This window comes from Patiria miniata, unplaced genomic scaffold (assembly GCF_015706575.1).
Source record: "Patiria miniata isolate m_02_andy unplaced genomic scaffold, ASM1570657v1 HiC_scaffold_14, whole genome shotgun sequence".
Lineage (NCBI taxonomy): Eukaryota > Metazoa > Echinodermata > Asteroidea > Valvatida > Asterinidae > Patiria > Patiria miniata.
The window spans coordinates 4,609,592-4,618,384 of NW_024037052.1; positions in this window are offsets into that span (position 1 = coordinate 4,609,592).

An 8,793-nucleotide genomic window follows, 5' to 3' on the forward strand; every position below is an offset into this window, starting at 1 on the left:
CTGAAACTTTTGGAGTGAGCCCAAGACGTAGGTACATGATGCCCCCAGTTTCGTTTTTGTACAGTAAGTCCCATAGCAAGGGCTGTCAGCTCCAGCCGACATGGCTCTCATGTGTCGAAGTCTAAAGGTACCTTAACATGGATGGATTTTGACAAACTCGAGCTTGTTGGATAGCGGAAGAATAGGCCAACAAGCTGACAAAGTTTCAAGGCTTCAGACTTGAAACTATTGGAGTGAGCTCCAGACGTAGGTACATGATGCCACCAGTTTCGTTTTTGTGCAGTAAGTCCCATAGCAAGGGCTGTCAGCTCCAGCCGACATGGCTCTCATGTGTCGAAGTCTAAAGGTACCTTAACATGGATGGATTTTGACAAACTCTAGCTTGTTGGATAGCGGATGAATAGGCCAACAAGCTGACAAAGTTTCAAGGCTTCAGACTTGAAACTATTGGAGTGAGCTCCAGACGTAGGTACATGATGCCCCCAGTTTCGTTTTTGTGCAGTAAGTCCCATAGCAAGGGCTGTCAGCTCCAGCCGACATGGCTCTCATGTGTCGAAGTCTAAAGGTACCTTAACATGGATGGATTTTGACAAACTCTAGCTTGCTGGATAGCGGATGAATAGGCCAACAAGCTGACAAAGTTTCAAGGCTTCAGACTTGAATCTTTTGGAGTGAGCTCCAGACGTAGGTACATGATGCCCCCAGTTTCGTTTTTGTGCAGTAAGTCCCATAGCAAGGGCTGTCAGCTCCAGCCGACATGGCTCTCATGTGTCGAAGTCTAAAGGTACCTTAACATGGATGGATTTTGAAAACTCTAGCTTGTTGGATAGCGGATGAATAGGCCAACAAGCTGACAAAGTTTCAAGGCTTCAGACCTGAAACTTTTGGAGTGAGCCCCAGACGTAGGTACATGATGCCCCCAGTTTCGTTTTTGTACAGTAAGTCCCATAGCAAGGGCTGCTAGCTCCAGCCGACATGGCTCTCATGTGTCGAAGTCTAAAGGTACCTTAACATGGATGGATTTTGACAAACTCTAGCTTGTTGGATAGCGGATGAATAGGCCAACAAGCTGACAAAGTTTCAAGGCTTCAGACTTGAAACTATTGGAGTGAGCTCCAGACGTAGGTACATGATGCCCCCAGTTTCGTTTTTGTGCAGTAAGTCCCATAGCAAGGGCTGTCAGCTCCAGCCGACATGGCTCTCATGTGTCGAAGTCTAAAGGTACCTTAACATGGATGGATTTTGACAAACTCTAGCTTGTTGGATAGCGGATGAATAGGCCAACAAGCTGACAAAGTTTCAAGGCTTCAGACTTGAAACTTTTGGAGTGAGCTCCAGACGTAGGTACATGATACCCCCAGTTTCGTTTCTGTGCAGTAAGTCCCATAGCAAGGGCTGTCAGCTCCAGCCGACATGGCTCTCATGTGTCGAAGTCTAAAGGTACCTTAACATGGATGGATTTTGACAAACTCTAGCTTGTTGGATAGCGGATGAATAGGCCAACAAGCTGACAAAGTTTCAAGGCTTCAGACCTGAAACTTTTGGAGTGAGCCCCAGACGTAGGTACATGATGCCCCAAGTTTCGTTTTGTACAGTAAGTCCCATAGCAAGGGCTGTCAGCTCCAGCCGACATGGCTCTCATGTGTCGAAGTCTAAAGGTACCTTAACATGGATGGATTTTGACAAACTCTAACTTGTTGGATAGCGGAAGAATAGGCCAACAAGCTGACAAAGTTTCAAGGCTTCAGACTTGAAACTATTGGAGTGAGCTCCAGACGTAGGTACATGATGCCCCCAGTTTCGTTTTTGTGCAGTAAGTCCCATAGCAAGGGCTGTCAGCTCCAGCCGACATGGCTCTCATGTGTCGAAGTCTAAAGGTACCTTAACATGGATGGATTTTGACAAACTCTAGCTTGTTGGATAGCGGATGAATAGGCCAACAAGCTGACAAAGTTTCAAGGCTTCAGACTTGAAACTTTTGGAGTGAGCCCCAGACGTAGGTACATGATGCCCCCAGTTTCGTTTTTGTGCAGTAAGTCCCATAGCAAGGGCTGTCAGCTCCAGCCGACATGGCTCTCATGTGTCGAAGTCTAAAGGTACCTTAACATGGACTCTAGCTTGTTGGATAGCGGATGAATAGTCCAACAAGCTGACAAAGTTTCAAGGCTTCAGACTTGAAACTTTTGGAGTGAGCTCCAGACGTAGGTACATGATGCCCCCAGTTTCGTTTTTGTGCAGTAAGTCCCATAGCAAGGGCTGTCAGCTCCAGCCGACATGGCTCTCATGTGTCGAAGTCTAAAGGTACCTTAACATGGATGGATTTTGACAAACTCTAGCTTGTTGGATAGCGGATGAATAGGCCAACAAGCTGACAAAGTTTCAAGGCTTCAGACTTGAAACTTTTGGAGTGAGCTCCAGACGTAGGTACATGATGCCCCCAGTTTCGTTTTTGTGCAGTAAGTCCCATAGCAAGGGCTGTCAGCTCCAGCCGACATGGCTCTCATGTGTCGAAGTCTAAAGGTACCTTAACATAGATGGATTTTGACAAACTCTAGCTTCCTGGATAGCGGATGAATAGGCCAACAAGCTGACAAAGTTTCAAGGCTTCAGACTTGAAACTTTTGGAGTGAGCTCCAGACGTAGGTACATGATGCCCCCAGTTTCGTTTTTGTGCAGTAAGTCCCATAGCAAGGGCTGTCAGCTCCAGCCGACATGGCTCTCATGTCTCGAAGTCTAAAGGTACCTTAACATGGATGGATTTTGACTAACTCTAGCTTGCTGGATAGCGGATGAATAGGCCAACAAGCTGACAAAGTTTCAAGGCTTCAGACTTGAAACTTTTGGAGTGAGCCCCAGACGTAGGTACATGATGCCCCCAGTTTCGTTTTTGTGCAGTAAGTCTCATAGCAAGGGCTGTCAGCTCCAGCCGACATGGCTCTCATGTTTCGAAGTCTAAAGGTACCTTAACATGGATGGATTTTGACAAACTCTAGCTTGTTGGATAGCGGAAGAATAGGCCAACAAGCTGACAAAGTTTCAAGGCTTCAGACTTGAAACTATTGGAGTGAGCTTCAGACGTAGGTACATGATGCCCCCAGTTTCGTTTTTGTGCAGTAAGTCCCATAGCAAGGGCTGTCAGCTCCAGCCGACATGGCTCTCATGTGTCGAAGTCTAAAGGTACCTTAACATGGATGGATTTTGACAAACTCTAGCTTGTTGGATAGCGGATGAATAGGCCAACAAGCTGACAAAGTTTAAAGGCTTCAGACTTGAAACTTTTGGAGTGAGCTCCAAACGTAGGTACATGATGCCCCCAGTTTCGTTTTTGTGCAGTAAGTCCCATAGCAAGGGCTGTCAGCTCCAGCCGACATGGATCTCATGTGTCGAAGTCTAAAGGTACCTTAACATCGATGGATTTTGACAAACTCTAGCTTGTTGGATAGCGGATGAATAGGCCAACAAGCTGACAAAGTTTCAAGGCTTCAGACTTGAAACTTTTGGAGTGAGCCCCAGACGTAGGTACATGATGCCCCAGTTTCGTTTTTGTGCAGTAAGTCCCATAGCAAGGGCTGTCAGCTCCAGCCGACATGGATCTCATGTGTCGAAGTCTAAAGGTACCTTAACATGGATGGATTTTGACAAACTCTAGCTTGCTGGATAGCGGATGAATAGGCCAACAAGCTGACAAAGTTTCAAGGCTTCAGACTTGAAACTTTTGGAGTGAGCTCCAGACGTAGGTACATGATGCCCCCAGTTTCTTTTTTGTGCAGTAAGTCCCATAGCAAGGGCTGTCGGCTCCAGCCGACATGGCTCTCATGTGTCGAAGTCTAAAGGTACCTTAACATAGATGGATTTTGACAAACTCTAGCTTGTTGGATAGCGGATGAATAGGCCAACAAGCTGACAAAGTTTCAAGGCTTCAGACTTGAAACTTTTGGAGTGAGCCCCAGACGTAGGTACATGATGCCCCCAGTTTCGTTTTTGTGCAGTAAGTCCATAGCAAGGGCTGTCAGCTCCAGCCGACATGGCTCTCATGTGTCGAAGTCTAAAGGTACCTTAACATAGATGGATTTTGACAAACTCTAGCTTGCTGGATAGCGGATGAATAGGCCAACAAGCTGACAAAGTTTCAAGGCTTCAGACTTGAAACTTTTGGAGTGAGCTCCAGACGTAGGTACATGATGCCCCAGTTTCGTTTTTGTGCAGTAAGTCCCATAGCAAGGGCTGTCAGCTCCAGCCGACATGGCTCTCATGTCTCGAAGTCTAAAGGTACCTTAACATGGATGGATTTTGACTAACTCTAGCTTGCTGGATAGCGGATGAATAGGCCAACAAGCTGACAAAGTTTCAAGGCTTCAGACTTGAAACTTTTGGTAGAGCCCCAGACGTAGGTACATGATGCCCCCAGTTTCGTTTTTGTGCAGTAAGTCTCATAGCAAGGGCTGTCAGCTCCAGCCGACATGGCTCTCATGTGTCGAAGTCTAAAGGTACCTTAACATGGATGGATTTTGACAAACTCTAGCTTGTTGGATAGCGGAAGAATAGGCCAACAAGCTGACAAAGTTTCAAGGCTTCAGACTTGAAACTATTGGAGTGAGCTTCAGACGTAGGTACATGATGCCCCCAGTTTCGTTTTTGTGCAGTAAGTCCCATAGCAAGGGCTGTCAGCTCCAGCCGACATGGCTCTCATGTGTCGAAGTCTAAAGGTACCTTAACATGGATGGATTTTGACAAACTCTAGCTTGTTGGATAGCGGATGAATAGACCAACAAGCTGACAAAGTTTCAAGGCTTCAGACTTGAAACTTTTGGAGTGAGCGCCAGACGTAGGTACATGATGCCCTCAGTTTCGTTTTTGTGCAGTAAGTCCCATAGCAAGGGCTGTCAGCTCAGCCAGCCGACATGGATCTCATGTGTCGAAGTCTAAAGGTACCTTAACATGGATGGATTTTGACAAACTCTAGCTTGTTGGATAGCGGATGAATAGACCAACAAGCTGACAAAGTTTCAAGGCTTCAGACTTGAAACTTTTGAAACTTCAGACTTGAAACATGGATCTCATGTGTCGAAGTCTAAAGGTATCTTAACATGGATGGATTTTGACAAACTCTAGCTTGTTGGATAGCGGATGAATAGGCCAACAAGCTGACAAAGTTTCAAGGCTTCAGACTTGAAACTTTTGGAGTGAGCCCCAGACGAAGGTACATGATGCCCCCAGTTTCGTTTTTGTGCAGTAAGTCCCATAGCAAGGGCTGTCAGCTCCAGCCGACATGGCTCTCATGTGTCGAAGTCTAAAGGTACCTTAATATGGATGGATTTTGACAAACTCTAGCTTGTTGGATAGCGGAAGAATAGGCCAACAAGCTGACAAAGTTTCAAGGCTTCAGACTTGAAAACTATTGGAGTGAACTCCAGACGTAGGTACATGATGCCCCCAGTTTCGTTTTTGTGCAGTCAGTCCCATAGCAAGGGCTGTCAGCTCCAGCCGACATGGATCTCATGTGTCGAAGTCTAAAGGTACCTTAACATGGATGGATTTTGACAAACTCTAGCTTGTTGGATAGCGGATGAATAGGCCAACAAGCTGACAAAGTTTCAAGGCTTCAGACTTGAAACTTTTGGAGTGAGCTCCAGACGTAGGTACATGATGCCCCCAGTTTCTTTTTTGTGCAGTAAGTCCCATAGCAAGGGCTGTCAGCTCCAGCCGACATGGCTCTCATGTGTCGAAGTCTAAAGGTACCTTAACATGGATGGATTTTGACAAACTCTAGCTTGTTGGATAGCGGATGAATAGACCAACAAGCTGACAAAGTTTCAAGGCTTCAGACTTGAAACTTTTGGAGTGAGCGCCAGACGTAGGTACATGATGCCCTCAGTTTCGTTTTTGTGCAGTAAGTCCCATAGCAAGGGCTGTCAGCTCCAGCCGACATGGTCTCATGTGTCGAAGTCTAAAGGTACCTTAACATGGATGGATTTTGACAAACTCTAGCTTGTTGGATAGCGGATGAATAGACCAACAAGCTGACAAAGTTTCAAGGCTTCAGACTTGAAACTTTTGAAACTTCAGACTTGAAACATGGATCTCATGTGTCGAAGTCTAAAGGTATCTTAACATGGATGGATTTTGACAAACTCTAGCTTGTTGGATAGCGATGAATAGGCCAACAAGCTGACAAAGTTTCAAGGCTTCAGACTTGAAACTTTTGGAGTGAGCCCAGACGAAGGTACATGATGCCCCCAGTTTCGTTTTTGTGCAGTAAGTCCCATAGCAAGGGCTGTCAGCTCCAGCCGACATGGCTCTCATGTGTCGAAGTCTAAAGGTACCTTAATATGGATGGATTTTGACAAACTCTAGCTTGTTGGATAGCGGAAGAATAGGCCAACAAGCTGACAAAGTTTCAAGGCTTCAGACTTGAAACTATTGGAGTGAACTCCAGACGTAGGTACATGATGCCCCCAGTTTCGTTTTTGTGCAGTCAGTCCCATAGCAAGGGCTGTCAGCTCCAGCCGACATGGATCTCATGTGTCGAAGTCTAAAGGTACCTTAACATGGATGGATTTTGACAAACTCTAGCTTGTTGGATAGCGGATGAATAGGCCAACAAGCTGACAAAGTTTCAAGGCTTCAGACTTGAAACTTTTGGAGTGAGCCCCAGACGTAGGTACATGATGCCCCCAGTTTCGTTTTTGTGCAGTAAGTCCCATAGCAAGGGCTGTCAGCTCCAGCCGACATGGCTCTCATGTGTCGAAGTCTAAAGGTACCTTAACATCGATGGATTTGACAAACTCTAGCTTGCTGGATAGCGGATGAAAGGCCAACAAGCTGACAAAGTTTCAAGGCTTCAGACTTGAAACTTTTGGAGTGAGCTCCAGACGTAGGTACATGATGCCCCCAGTTTCGTTTTTGTGCAGTAAGTCCCATAGCAAGGGCTGTCAGCTCCAGCCGACATGGCTCTCATGTGTCGAAGTCTAAAGGTACCTTAACATGGATGGTTTGACAAACTCTAACTTGTTGGATAGCGGAAGAATAGGCCAACAAGCTGACAAAGTTTCAAGGCTCAGACTTGAAATTTTGGAGTGAGCCCAGACGTAGGTACATGATGCCCCCAGTTTCGCTTTTGTGCAGTAAGTCCCCATAGCAAGGGCTGTCAGCTCCAGCCGACATGGATTCATGTGTCGAAGTCTAAAGGTACCATAACATGGATGGATTTTGACGAACTCTAGCTTGCTGGATAGCGGATGAATAGGCCAACAGCTGACAAAGTTTCAAGGCTTCAGACTTGAAACTTTTGGAGTGAGCTCCAGACGTAGGTACATGATGCCCCAGTTTCTTTTTTGTGCAGTAAGTCCATAGCAAGGGCTGTCAGCTCCAGCCGACATGGCTCTCATGTGTCGAAGTCTAAAGGTACCTTAACATAGATGGATTTTGACAAACTCTAGCTTGTTGGATAGCGGATGAATAGGCCAACAAGCTGACAAAGTTTCAAGGCTTCAGACTTGAAACTTTTGGAGTGAGCCCCAGACGTGGTACATGATGCCCCCAGTTTCGTTTTTGTGCAGTAAGTCCCATAGCAAGGGCTGTCAGCTCCAGCCGACATGGCTCTCATGTGTCGAAGTCTAAGGTACCTTAACATAGATGGATTTTGACAAACTCTAGCTTGTGGATAGCGGATGAATAGCCAACAAGCTGACAAAGTTTCAAGGCTTCAGACTTGAAACTTTTGGAGTGAGCTCCAGACGTAGGTACATGATGGCCCCAGTTTCGTTTTTGTGCAGTAAGTCCCATAGCAAGGGCTGTCAGCTCCAGCCGACATGGATCTCATGTCTCGAAGTCTAAAGGTAACCTTAACATGGATGGATTTTGACTAACTCTAGCTTGCTGGATAGCGGATGAATAGGCCAACAAGCTGACAAAGTTTCAAGGCTTCAGACTTGAAACTTTTGGTAGAGCCCCAGACGTAGGTACATGATGCCCCCAGTTTCGTTTTTGTGAAGTAAGTCTCATAGCAAGGGCTGTCAGCTCCAGCCGACATGGCTCTCATGTGTCGAAGTCTAAAGGTACCTTAACATGGATGGATTTTGACAAACTCTAGCTTGTTGGATAGCGGAAGAATAGGCCAACAAGCTGACAAAGTTTCAAGGCTTCAGACTTGAAACTATTGGAGTGAGCTTCAGACGTAGGTACATGATGCCCCAGTTTCGTTTTTGTGCAGTAAGTCCCATAGCAAGGGCTGTCAGCTCCAGCCGACATGGCTCTCATGTGTCGAAGTCTAAAGGTACCTTAACATGGATGGATTTGACGAACTCTAGCTTGGGATAGCGGATGAATAGGCCAACAAGCTGACAAGTTTCAAGGCTTCAGACTTGAAACTTTTGGAGTGAGCTCCAGACGTAGGTACATGATGCCCCCAGTTCTTTTTGTGCAGTAAGTCCCATAGCAAGGGCTGTCAGCTCCAGCCGACATGGCTCTCATGTGTCGAGTCTAAAGGTACCTTAACATAGATGGATTTTGACAAACTCTAGCTTGTTGGATGCGGATGAATAGGCCAACAAGCTGACAAAGTTTCAAGGCTTCAGACTTGAAACTTTGGAGTGAGCCCCAGACGTAGGTACATGATGCCCCCAGTCGTTTTGTGCAGTAAGTCCCATAGCAAGGGCTGTCAGCTCCAGCCGACATGGCTCTCATGTGTCGAAGTCTAAAGGTCCTTAACATAGATGGATTTTGACAAACTCTAGCTTGCTGGATAGCGGATGAATAGGCCAACAAGCTGACAAGTTTCAAGGCTTCAGACTT